Source organism: Furipterus horrens, unplaced genomic scaffold (genome assembly GCF_987537825.1).
Source record: "Furipterus horrens unplaced genomic scaffold, mFurHor1.1.pri manual_scaffold_10, whole genome shotgun sequence".
Taxonomy (NCBI): Eukaryota; Metazoa; Chordata; class Mammalia; order Chiroptera; family Furipteridae; genus Furipterus; species Furipterus horrens.
Window position 1 is genome coordinate 21337543 of NW_028327180.1, and position 14204 is coordinate 21351746.

The following is a 14204-nucleotide window of genomic DNA, read 5'->3' on the forward strand; positions in this document are numbered from 1 at the left end:
ACATCAATCCGTCACCTTTCAAAGGCACCCCGACCTGGGAACTAAACCCGCAACCCAGCCATGTCAAACCAGCAACCTTTTGCTTTGCATGACAACAGCCCAACCAACTGAGCCATACTAGTCAGGGCTGGGTATCTGTGTTTTTAACAAATATTGCAGGCAGTTGTGGACAAGGCTTTTTGAGGAACCAGGAACTATAATACATGGGATGTGTTTTAAAATAAGCCCAACCCAAGTTTGGATTCCCTGGAGAGGCATGATATTTTTTTGCAGCACCACGTACCTCCTCAGGAGGCCAAGCCTCTTACCACTCTCCAGCCTCCTCACCCACATACTCCCATTTCCCCCGCTTACCTGGAGCAGGCGGGCTCTGGAGCACAGGGACTCTGCCACAGATCCTCTATCACTGGAAGAAGCTACACACAGGACCCAAACTTGAGTACAAGGAGGAGGGTGTGGCCATGAGGACTCCACCCAGCAAAGACAGAGCTCCTCTTAGAAATGGGTGGGGTTGGAGGGGGGAGGGGATGAAGGGAAAAGATGGGAGTTTCTCCTGTAATTATAGTAAGCACTTAGGTGTCCTTGGCCCTGATCTGAGAACTTTGGAGTCTTCGTCGTCGTCATAACCATGTAGAATTGTTTCTTTTATTATTTACTTTTTTTTTTTTTTAATGAGCAAAGCAAGGAACAGAGAAAGTTGAAAAAGCCAAAAAGAGATTTCAACACAGACCTGCCAGCTGGGTTACCTGTTGATTTTCCTGACAGAAAACTGATAACACCGAGGGAGCCCACGTGAAACAAGCAGTGGTTCATAGATGCCAATTGATTTTGTAAGAACATTCTTTTTTAAAAAAATTTACTTATTTATTATTTTTAGAGAGATGGGAAGGGAAGGATAAAGAGACAGAGAGAAACAGATCAGCCTACAACCCAGGCATGTGGCCTGACTGGGAATTGAACTGGCAGACTTTTTGGTTCATAGGCCAGCACTCAGTCCACTGAGTCAAACCAGCCAGGACTGTAAGGAATTCTTGACACAAACTATGTTTTTTATCTGATACATATTGAACAGAATTTAAAGTGTTTAAGTTGTATACTGATAATGACTCTGGGAGCTTCATTATCTTATTATCTCTACTTCGCATAAACTCTTAAATTTGCATAACAATATTTTAAAAGATTTAAGTGTGGGAGGGAAGAAGGTTTTGTAGCTGAAAGCATTTTTGTGTTTATGTGAATCCAGTATAATGTATAGTGGAATCCTGTAGGAAACAATACTGTAGATACGTTTTATTCTTCAGCTAACCCGATAAAAGATAAATGACAAGAATGAAATATATTATTATTGGTAAGTGCTGGTAGATTATAGGCAAAAAACAAAAACAAAACAGTTACTGAAAAATAAAGTATGAATACCATTCACATGCTACTGTAAAGCAGCAGGAACAGACCCTCATGCCACATAATCCCCAGTCTGCAGCTGAATTGTCCAATATCTGTTTTGTCCTGCTGGGGGCTTCCTTCTCTTCCTGGTAAGGGAGTCCTTACAAACCCCCACGGCCCATTCAGGCTGTCATCCACTTGGACCTCCCAGTAATGTCGGCCACAATCAAACCCTTCAGAACACAGGACATCTGGATCCACAGTAAATCTCTTTGGATTCTGAGAAACTTTTGCTTTTTCCTCACAAATGTCACTGACGTTTTTATCCTCAGACACAAGACACAAGATTTGGATGTGCTGTCTCAGGATCCAGGGTAACATCTTTTCTAAATTTCCATATAGTTTTCTGCAGAGCCAAAAGCTGCGGAGGAAGACTGCACCCTTCTCTCTGTAACTGGAACAAATAGACACCTGGGGATTTCACACTTTCACAACTGACGAGGGTGCTCCTGATGTCCGTCAGCAATTTTGCATCTGACATCACACACTTCTCAGCCACCTCCTTCAGTATACTGTTCACGTTGAAAATGTGGTCTGCTAATACACTTGTGTTTGCATTGAGTTTCTGTTGGATGTTCTTCTCTTCTTCAGCTAACCTTGAAAGAACTGCCTCTTGCTCACGTTCTACGGACTGTGTCAGATGCTCAAATTCAGAAGCTAACTTCCTTCTCCTGTCTTGCACTTTCTCTCCCAGTTCTAACTGTTTTCTGTCTTGGGTGGTTACTAGTTTCTGAACATCTGCCACCTGCCTCTTCGGGGGCTCGATGTAACTGGTGAGCTGTTGCCTGTGGTAAGTGGCAGCCTCCTCCATGGTTCTCACCTGGTGGCCCTCGTGGTCAGGAGGCTGAATGCACAGGGGACACAACAGCTCTAGGTCCTCCTCACAGAAGAGGGTCAGGACCTGGTTGTCACTTCTTTGTGCCACAACAGCCACTTTCAAAATGCTTAGAGATCTGTAATTTTTATTACCGTTTGACCTGGTAATTACTAATTTAAGAATACTTTCTCAAAAAATAATAAGAGAAGAACATCTTGATTTATAAGACAATTTCCATGCAAGCAATTATTTATCAAATGGAAAAATCAGAAACAAGCTGTGTATATGGGAGACATAAGGAGCTTGAGCTGTTATTTATTTGCTAGCTAGGTGTCCTAGGAAAACTTACTTAATTCCTATGAACTTCAGATTCTTTTTATGCAAAATAAATGTGAACCATGTCATGAAAATTCCAAACATGTAAAGATTTTTTTTCTTTGTAAATAATTGTTATGAGTTGATTTGAGCCAAACTGAAGACATATGCCCAGGATCAAGAACTCAAATACTCCACAAAAAAAGCTCTGCAGTTTCTTTTATGAATTTGAAATTAAAGAGAGAAGGTAAAGAAAATTACACAAACATGGGAGAAAGCAAGACGGGATGTCAAAGATGTGTTAGCCTAGATGCACAGAAACAACAGACAGGTCTTGCTTAAGGTGAAGATAAGCAAAGAAGTTATATGTCTGGGGCATGACTACCCATCATGACCTGTCCAGTTAGAAATCTATGATTAAATCTCCCTGTGAGGTTACTATCTATAAAACCCCCTTTTGTCCTCTACAGACAAAAGTTACAGTGATGTTGTTTATAATATGAGGGTATATATTACATTAGTAACAAGACACAAAATAGTTATTCCATAAACGATGCTAGCATTAGATCTGTGCCCCACACAAAAAATAAATGGGTAAGGAATTAGTAGGCTATAAAAACTCAATGCAGGCTTTCAGTTAATAATCCCCAGACCTCATTTTTAGTTTTTTCTTTTTTAAAAAAAGTATGTTATCCTCTATAGACTGATGGATGTGCCTAGAACTTATGCATGTTTTTACTCAATGTGTAGACATCATTCATGTACGGTAAAACTTTTCCAACATTCTGATTCTGTGGAAGGAAAAGGAGGAGGAAAGCATGGGAAGGAGATTGTTCTGTATAATTTAAAAATATATTTTTAGGTTGAGAGCGAACAATGACGCTTGCCCAGCACTAGCCCCTTTTCCAGGCACTTCTCTGACTTCCTATATGGGACTGGAGCCCCTCTAACTGGTGCTTCGTGATGGCTCCCAGAGTGGGTGGGTCTGCGAATGTTCTAGTGAAACCAGAAAAGCCGGTGTTCATGCTGCCTGTCATCCACTGACTAGACCCAATAAGCAGAGACAGGGATTTTATCTTTACGGGCGCTTTATTCAGATGGTCTGTGATCTGAGAAGACAGTGGGTTTGCATCCTAACAGACTGTCTTAAATTCCATTATAAACAGACACTTTTTATAAGAAGAAAAGTGTAGGTAAGAGGTTTGGAATTCAGGGAAAAAGTTAATCAGATAAAAGCTGAAGCATTCTTTCTTTCATCTGTGTCCTGGGTGGTGGTCATCTCACCCTGGAGCACAATGGCTCAGATACCGTCTTGATTGCTTACAGTCCTCCTTAAGCACAAAAGTAGAACTGCTTATGGTTTCCTGGAGTCAAGGTGGGTCATACCTCTAGTTCCTGAAACAATAGCCTTTTACATATATTATTTCTAAGCTTATTAGCTGTTACCTGAAATTAAAACTTTCCAACATTTGAGTCCCACATCGCTAGGACCATGCAAGCCCTCTAAACGAGCAGACTCTACTGAGAGACCAGCAGTTTCTGCCTCCGCCCCAACCCCCATTGGTCTGCACAGTCAAAAGCAATGAGGTTTTATTTTCCCTGGAGCTGGAACTATGAGCTCTGCGGTCTGGTGTGGTTCTGGGAGTGCTCCCCAGGTGTCCCTCCCTACTTTTTTTAAAAGTGTGATTGTGTGACTGCTTTCTGTTGGCCTGCCACAGCATGTTGCCTCCACATCGTGTCCTCTCTGCCTCTGCTCCTCCCCTCTCCTGCCTGTCCGGTTGAGTATTTCTTCTTTATATCTTTGCTTGTTGAACTTCCATGCAGCTCAATTTTCTAGAACTTCTGGCTGTCTACAGTTTTGCACTATTCCTTCTTAGTTGTGGAGGGAGATGCAGTGTGTCTACCTACGCCTCCATCTTGGCCAGAAGTCCCGGGAATACTTTTTTAAAAAATTTATTGTATTTTTTCCCCATTATCATGTAGTCCCCTTATACCCTCCTCCAACCCCTGACTTACCACACTGTTTTCTGTGACCATGAGTCCTTTTTCCTTTTTTCCTCGATCTCTCCTCCCCCTAACCTCCCCCCAACCCCCTGCTTTCTGTGAATCTGTCTTTATTTTGCTTGTTAGTTCAGTTTGTTCATTAGATTCCACATATGAGTGAAATCATATGGTATTTGCCTTTCTCTGTCTGGCTTATTTCACTTAGCATAATGCTCTCCAGGTCCATCCACACTGTTGTGAAGGGTAAAATTTTTCTTTTTTTTTTACAGCCAAGTAGTATTCCATTGTGTAAATGTCCCATAGTTGTTTTATTCACTCATCTACTGATGGACACTTGGGCTGCTTTCATATCTTGGCTGTTGTAAATAATGCTGCAATGAACATAGGGGTGCTTATGTACTTTTGAATTAGTGTTTTGTGTTCCTTTGGATATATGCCCAGAAGCAAGATCTTTGGGTCAAAAGACAAATCCATTTTTAATATTTTGAGGTCTCTCCATACTGCTTCCCACAGTGGCTGCGTCAGTCTGCATTCCCACCAACAGTGCAAAAGGGTTCCCCTTTCTCCACATCCTTGCCAGCACTTGTTGTTGATTTATTAATAGTCATTCTGATAGTTGTGAGATGATATCTCATTGTGACTTTAATTTGCATTCTCTGATGATTGGTGACATTGAGCATCTTTTCATATGTCTATTGGTCATCTGTATGTCCTCTTTGGAGAAGTGTCTATTTAGGTCCTTTGACCATTTTTTAATTTGGTTGTTTCTTTTTTTGGTGTTAAGTTTTGTATGTTCTTTTTTGGATATTAACCCTTCATCAGATGTATTGGCGAATATGCTCTCCCATTCTGTGGATTGTCTTTTTATTTTGTTGATGTTTTCCTTTGCTGTGCAATAACTTTTTAGTTTTTTCTTTTGTTTTCCTTGCCTGGGGAGATGTAGCTGATAAAATATTACTTTGAGCAATGTCTGAGATTTTGCTGCCTATGTTTTCTTCTATGATTTTTATGGTTTCAGTCTAACATTTAAGTGTTTAATACATTTTGAATTTATTCTCATATGTGATGTAAGAAGGTGGTCTAGTTTCATTTTTCTGCACATCTGTCCAATTGTCCCAGCACCATTCATTGAGTAAATTATCTTTAGCTCATTGTAAAAAAATAAAATAAAATAAAATGAAAATATATCTTTATTAGTTTTTGGTACAAGGTAATTTATACAAAACAAAAGGATGTAATAAAAAAGTGAGTGTCTCTGAATCTGTCCCAACTCAGCAGCATTTCACTTAATACTACCAACCCATCTGTCTAGGAGCAAACATTCCTATTATGAAAAAATAGGAGAATGTGTGGAAGACATTCTTTTTTTTGTAAAATTTAAGTCTGCAGGAAAAAAAGTTAAAATGATATTACAATTAACACATATATACCTATCCTTTCATCAGAGAAGGAAAACTCTGACTCCAAAAAACCTCCGCTGCCTTGCGGCATACCTCTTCAGGGGAAAGGCTAAGGGAGTAATCCCCGACAGAAAATCCGGAGCCGGAGTCCCTAAGGCGGTTTGACGTTGTAGTCAACACCGGCAACTCCTGCGGCGCACCTGAAGCCAAGCTGTATTGACTCCGTCTTTCCCTTGGACCCTTCAGCTGCGAAGAGAGGGGGGGTCTGCTGCATGGGCAACAGCAGACCCTCCATATCACCCTGCCCAGGCTCTGTAGCTTCAGCTCCACTGGAGAGGACACTCCAGCGTCATCGCAAGATGTCGATTCAACACGGGAGGAGACAGATACCGTGTCACTCCCGAGTCGGACTGCACAGCCATTCTCGGCGGTGCAGATAGACTCTTAAGAAGCTACACCATCGTCTCTCGAGACGGACGGCTGCCGATACGATACCTATCCTTTAGATTGCCCAATGAATATTTGCCTTATTGCTGCAATTCTATATATCTATTCTCTTTATCTGTAACTTCGTTTTGCTAAAACATTTAAAGGTATGTTTCAGAAGCCATGACACTTTCCCATTGAACACTTAAACTTTGACATCCTAAAAATGAGGATGTATCCTATAGGATCACAATATCATTATTATAAAGTAAGAAATAAAATTATTTAAATGAACCCATAATGTCCATTTCTCATTGTTTGAAAGCTATTCTGTCTCTACCTACTTTTTTGTTTTTCATGAGATTCACTTTTATAAAGACTTCATGCTTGTTGACTTTTATTAGTGGGTGGGTAGGGGTCATGACAGCCTGAGAGCTCGATGGTATAGTCCTCAATAGAGACTCTAGTGAACTCAGTAAGTGATGCTAAAAAAAAAAAAAAAAGAGTCATTAACAATGAAAGAAACAAAACTGCTATTAAGGATAATGTCTTTTAAAAAACCCAATGATACTGGAGAAACAGGGGAGAACACATTATAAAGTATATGATTTACTTAACCACTCTGCCGCACAACTAATACAAAATAACACTGACTAAAAATTGTAAATGGAAAATAAATTTTAAAAGAAAAAGAGCCCTGGCTGGTATGACTCAGTGGATTGAGCACCAGCTTGCAAACTAGAAGGTCACTGCTCCAATTACTGGTCAGGGCACATACCTGGGTTGTGCAAGAGGCAACCAAATGATGCATCTCTTTACATCAATGTTTCTCTCCCTTCTTCCCATCTCTTTGAAATAAATAAATAACTAAACAAAGAAATAAATAAATAAAATTAAAAAAAGAAAAAGAAAACCCAGTGAATTTACAGGTAAATTATAAAGATTTTACAGAGATCTTAACAAGGCAATTGTATAAAAAAAAAAATATTCGTAAATGAACAACAAATAAGTATATCCACATGTGAGTAAGTAAAGAAAAAGAATGTTTAAAGTGAATATCATACAAGTGTATCAGAATGTAAAACAGCTAAGGATGAATCTAGGATTCAATATGTGAGAGTATTAGGATCAAATAAACATTACACAGGTCTTCTTTTTAAAAAAGATTTTATTTATTTTTTAACATTTTATTTTTTTATCCAATCCTTATATACTTTAGATTTTATAGGTTTATTTTTAGAGAGAGGGGATGGGAGGGAAAAAGAGAGCAAGAGAAACATCAATCAGTTGATTCTTGCACACCCCCAGATAGGAACCTGGCCTACAACCCAGGCATGTTCTCTGACTGGGAATTGAAGCAGCGACCTTTTGGTTCATAGGCTGGCATTCAATCCAGTGAGCCACACTGTTACTGGAGAATCCCTGGTTCTTGCCTATACAGTAAAGAATTACAGATCAGCGAGCCTGTTAGTGTGCATGCAAAGTTTATTGGTGAATGGGAGAGCAAAAACAAGGGTCGCCAAAGCAAGGGTGACCAGCACCCATGTGACCAGAGCCCAGGTGGCCAGAGAAGAGAGAGGGGGGCCAGTGTCCTCCCGTGTGGCCAAGAGAAAAGAGAGTGAGTTCTTTGTTCTGAGGACTTATCTAGTTGGTGGCATGGGGGTGGGGAGTTACATTTTGATTGGTGGATAAAGGTGGTGCTAGCTTTTCTCAGGGGAACGTAACTACCCAAACTTAGGTATATGTGGGGGTCTGTTAGACCAAATCGTTATCTTGCTGCAGACTCCATTTGTTCATCTTGTTGTAAACCACGTAAGTGAAAGGAGAAGGTAAATTAAAGTTGGGGTAGTTACCCAAAGTTATTTATGGGCTCTTTCTATATGCATTAGGGACTTCCTCATAGAACAGATAGTGACCAGAGGTAGGCAATTAACCAAAGCTGGTTTATGGGTCTCTTCCCTTTGGGCACCGTGGACCCTCTCCCACCTTTCTGGTCTTGGGATGAAAGCACAATTTCAAAGGCCTTCTCTCCCAGATAGTGGAAAGGATGCATAGAATTTCAAGGACTTTCCTCCTTCCGTGCTAATATGTGTTTCTTGCATTGTTGGAACACCTGGCAACATTATCAGACCAGGCCCAGGACTGCTGAGTTACTGGGTGAGACATGTCTCCCTTTGCTTTTAGCCTTCTGTATTAAGTTCTTTGTTAGCCTGTAATGGTGAGGGCCCTGCCTTTGTTTCCCCTCTGGTACTCATTTGACTGTAATAAGACCAGGCAGGGCTATTTATTTATTTTTAGAGAGAGGAGAATGGAGGGAGAAAGAAAGAAACATCGATACTGACCATATCAGTTGCCTCTTGTACTCCTCCAACCGGGGGCCTGGCCGACAGCCCAAGCATGTGCCCTGACCTGGAGACCAACCAGCAACCTTTCAGTTTGTGGGGCAATGCTCAACCCACTGAGCCGCACCAGTCAGGGATATAAAGGGTTTATTAAACTCAGTAAAAAAGAGACTAGAAAACCTTTAAAATGTAAAAGTATATTACCTATGCATGGACTGCAAGACAATATAGTAAAGGTGTCAATCCTCTCCAGCTTAGATTACAGCTTCAATGTAATTGCCAATAAAATACCCAAGGGCATTGCTTTAATAATAAAATATCGTTTTGTTTAGCTATGTTCAGAGAATAAACTATATAGGTAAGTACATTGTGGGAAACATTAATCTAGAGGAGAAGATAACCTACAAATTCTTTAGAAAACATCTAAGATCTTTATACTATTATTTCACATTCAGTCTTTTCCTTAAAGGTGGGAACACATTTAAAACAATGTGCTGATACAGGATGAAAGTTGTGTGACACAAAGGCAGTTGTAGAGTACGTTGGTTGCTCTCATTTGAAGACATACAAGGAGAATGTTCTCTAGACAAACATATATAAATATAAATCCCATCAATGTTTGGTTTTATATGTATAGACTATTTGAAAGGTTCTTCAAAAAGCCATTAAGTGGGAATTCTTCTAGAAAGGCAAATAGAGAAGAGAAAGTGTCTGTGTGACCATCTTTACCTAATATATGGGATATCATTTTACTTTTAAAAACCTTGCCCTGGCTGATGTGGCTCAGTGGATTGAGTGCCAGTCTGTGAACCAAGTGTCGCCAGTTTGATTCCCGGTCAGGGCACACGCCTGGGTTGCGGGCCAGGTCCCCAGTTGGGGGCGTGCGAGATGCAGCCACACATTGATGTTTCTCTCCCTCTTTTTCTCTTACCTTCCCCTCTCTCTCTAAAAATAAGTAAATAAAATATATTTTAAAAAAACCTTTACATAAGATAGTTCTGGAGTAAAGGCATTTGTGTTTCTGATTAAAGAAAATCTTTATACTCTCTCCTCAGAGTAGATGGCTACTGTCATAAAGAGGAGGCCAAAACCTTCATTCTTTGATTCACCTCTCTCCTTGTTAGTGGAGGATGTGCTCTGATCCTTGTGTTCCAGGCTGCTAATCAGAGTCCATGGACAGTGAGCCCTCTACAATTGACCAGTGAATATCCAAATGATTGAGCTGTCAATAAATGAACATATCCTGAGAAACACTAATCTGGATGTGGAGACTCAAAATTAACTGAGTTCACAAAAGATCAGAAGCCCCAGAAAGATTTGTTAAAAACAAACAAACTACATCTTATGCTTCCTAAAGGCAAAATTCTGATACACTCCACCCAGAAAAATCTGCTCATATACCTGTCCTGGCACTGCGCAGACATAACCTTGTAACCGAATGAAATGCTTCCTCTCTCTAATGGCCTCCAGGCTAATAGCTCCCGCTATAATATGCTAATTAACTAGAGGAATTAGCATCCCCTGTGTCAGTGGAGGCAGGAACTGTTTTTCAAAAATTTACAGGAGTCTCTTTATTTTGCACTCTTCCTTGGATCCCTCTCCAGGCCCACCTGGCCAGGGCCAGCCCCATACCTTGTCCGTCCTTCCTTCCCTTAACAATAAAAGATGTCTGGGTTCCAGATGCTCTTAAAATGGATTTGAGAATTAGTTCTCCCATCTTTTCAACCAGTAAACCTGTCCTTGCTCCAAACTCTGATCTACTGAATATTGGTCTTTCTTTTGAAGCACCGGACACACCAACCTTGGGCCAGTAACAGCCTCTCCCTCACCTTCCTTCTACACCCCTACAAGGTCCCTGTCTCTGTAAGGAGCAGGGAAAGGAGAGATGTTGCTACTGGGAGCTTGTCTGCTGCGTGTGAGCCTGTGAAAGCAGAGAACTACAGAATGATTCTGTGAATCCGAAAACGTAGACAACGACAGTTTCTGGAAATATCTCCTTTAACGGGGCAGAAGGTATTACGATCACCTCTAAAGAAATAGGCAGCGCCTTTTCGGCAATTTCATTTGAGAAAAAACCACATGAAAACTTTTCAAAATATTACATGGCTTCAGAAACCAGGTCATTGTTGGAATTAGAGGGGAGATTTAGTACAAGAGGTACGGGAGGTGAAAACTCAGAAGACGCTGTCAGAGTGAAATATGGGAAATACCATCAGGAGCCAGTCACTTCCGGCCACGGCTTACTGGGTTATATAAAGCCGCAGCAGTTCCTAACAGTGAACGTAGGAGTCACGCTGCGTTGTCCACCCCCCCACCCCTGACCCGGAAGAGAAAGCTCATCGGCTCTGCGGGGAGGGCGGAGCCAAGAGCTTTAAAGGCTTTAAAGGCACAGGTCAGCCGTTCGCTCTGCGCAGACGAGTGCGTCAGAGGCTGCGGGTAAGTGGGAGTTGAGGTAGGATCCAGAATTGGGGGCTAAACGAAGCGGGGACGAGGAAGGATCCAGAATTTGGGGCTAAACGAAGCAGGGATGAGGAAGGGTCCAGAATTTGGGGCTAAACGAAGCAAGGACGACCAAGATGAGGTGCAGACTAGGGTGAACTGACGCTGGCGCTTCACCGTAGTGGCTGAAAGGAGGTGATGGGGGGGAATTGGCCTGGTCAGAGTGGTTTAGGAGGCTGCCGGAGAACCAGAGGTACTCGCTGGGTATTTTGAAACAGATTGTTTGGCAGCAGAGTGGGTAATTTGGTATGTTCAGAGGCACAGGCAGTAGGGGGAGGGGAAGTTCCGTGTGGAGGTGAGCTGACGACATGTTCCGCTCTCCTGGCGCATGGCGGAGGGCCGCCTGGGCAAGGCCCCGGGAGCTCCTGGTGAGGACCTGCTGTGTGCCAGGCCCTCTGCTCATTGCTGAACCGTTTTCTTTCTCAATGTACTCCCTAGTTAAGTTTTTATATGTGTGCATGTGATTACTAAATTTACGATTAAATGTTTACTGTTGTTTTAATAGGTACGTAATGTTCCCTTTTTATTACTCTGCAACGAACTGGGGAATTTGGTGAAATCATGAGCGTTTCAGTGTTCCAAGGACTTCAGAGTGAATTTTGACAGTGTTGAGAAAAATCAGCAGACCTCCAGTTAAACAATGCAGATAAGGATGATGCACCACCAAACCATTATTCAATAAGCAGCAGACACTGACAGAGTGAATTTGAAGCCATTTACCTAGAGATAGAGTCAAACCCCACAGCATCAGATCCCACCAGACTAGCCCCACTGCAGAAGCCAGTCCGAAGTCCAGGTTGTTGCCTGTACTTCTGATCCAGAGAGGTCCCCACAGCCCCCTTTCTGGGTTCCCTTCATTTGGTAGTGGGGCTCACAGAACTGAAGCGTTTACTTAGGTTTCCCACCTTTGTTATAAAGGGTACAGATGACAAACCGGATGAAGAGGCGCAAAGGGAGAGATCTGGAAATGTATTGAGGGCAGAAACTAGAGTGTGTACCACCCTCCCAGCCTTCGGGTGTGCTCGCTGACACAGAAACTTCAACTCTCCCTCCGTAGTGTTTACTGTTTTCACAGAACCTAATCTCCAGCCCCTTCAGATTCTTCCAGAATTCGGTGAGTTGGGCTGAAAATTCTAATCTCATCAATTGATCTTCGTGGTGACCAGGCTGCTGTGTGTCCATCTTGGCCCGTGCTGTCACGTCATTAGCAGAAACTCCGATGCGCTCAAAGAGGGTTCCTAATAGCTACTAAAATATACTGCTGTAAGTAAATTTCAGTGGTTTTAGGATCTCTGTGCCAGGAATTCGGGACAAAGACCAAATATATTTTTTGTTATACCACAGAAGAAAATGGGAAATATTACTCAGAAATTCTTAAGTTTGTTGCCCCAATATTCTTATTGTTTAAAACCAGATGTTCCAGGAGGTTTATTTAAATTTATGGATATGCTGACACCAAATTGAAAGGGCAGGTGAGTATAATTGTCCTTTTTTCACTCATCCCTGACAGAATGGGGAATCAAGGAATCCATACCCAATGACACAGGTAGTCTGAGAGCAGAGCTCGAATCGAACCCACATAATATAGAACCAGATGGAATATTAATGCCTGCTTTGGTCTTTCCTCAATCTCAGTTTATCTCAATTTGAGGGATTTGTTGGGTGCGGATGTGAAGTGGGAACAAGGAAAAAGATGCATTTGGAGTGGAGGAGAAAGGTGACAAGTTTGAAACAAGTGTGAGGAAGAAAAAAACAAAGTGAATCTGAGAGCTTTGAGAGGAAGGGAAAAAAGATGAGGCTTAAAGATGGGAGTAAGAGAAACTGGCTAGAATAGAGCAGAGAATCACTGAAACAATTCAAAAACGTGAAGTCTTTGGTGCAGGGCGTGGGGTTCTTTTTAGATTTTATTTATTTTTAAAGAGAGGGGAAAGGGGGGAGAAGGAGAGGGAGGGGGAGAAACATCAAGCAGTTGCCTCTGGCATGCCCCCACCAGGGAGGGACCGGTATGTAACCCAGGAATGTGCCCTGACAGAAATTGAACTGGCAACCTTTTGGTTTGTGGAAAATGCCCAACCCACTAAGCCACATCACTCAGGGCAAAAAACAAAAAACAAAAAAAAACACCCAGAAACCTTTTTTGTATTCAAAGAATATTTTAGGTACCCATAATAGGAGAGAGAATATTATAATGAACCCAGGTATGAAAATCCCAGGGGCTATCTATAATTACAAACTTCTGCTGCTCCTTACCTATATTTTTATCAAGTTCTTGCCATTTTTGTAAAACAGATCCAAAGACATCATAGGATTTCACTTACAAACTTCTCATTATACATTTCTAAAAGATAATTTAGCCTTGGCTGGTGTGACTCAGTGGACTGAGCACCAGCTTGTGAACTGGGGGGTCGCCAGTTCGGTTCCCAGTCAGGGCACATGGCTGGGTTGCAGGCCAGGTCCCCAGTTGGAGGCATGCAAGAGGCAATCACGCATTGATGTTCTCTCCCTCTCTTTCTCCCTCCCTTCTCTCTCTAAAAATAAATAAAATCTTTAAAAAAATAAAATGAAAAATAGAATTTATAAACTTCTGATACCATTCATTAACTCAACGTAATTGTCATTAATTTTTTATCCACAGATATCCAACTTTATTCAATTTTGATGAAGTATTTCAAGAAACAATATAATTAGGTTTATACATTGTAATTGGTTAGTATTTCCTTTACTTCTATTTTAATTTCTGTATTTTTCCTCCATGAGTTTTTTTGTTTTCTTTTTACTTTTGTGTCTAAGAAATATCTTCGAATTTTCAGTAGAGTTTATCACAGTCTGTATTTTACTAAGTACTTGCTCAGTGTAATATAAAGGTTTACTGGTGAAAAGAACAAATAGTTTGTTAAGAGATATATTTAAAAGTATTGGCTCACAAGGTTATGGAGGCAAAGAAGTCGCATGATCTTC

General features: G+C 41.3%; 1 pseudogene; it reads right to left on the reverse strand.

Moving 5' to 3' along the window:
• Nucleotides 1-1453: 1453 nt before the first annotated feature.
• Nucleotides 1454-12428, reverse strand: LOC149999348 (tripartite motif-containing protein 75 pseudogene; annotated as a pseudogene).
• Nucleotides 12429-14204: the final 1776 nt, after the last annotated feature.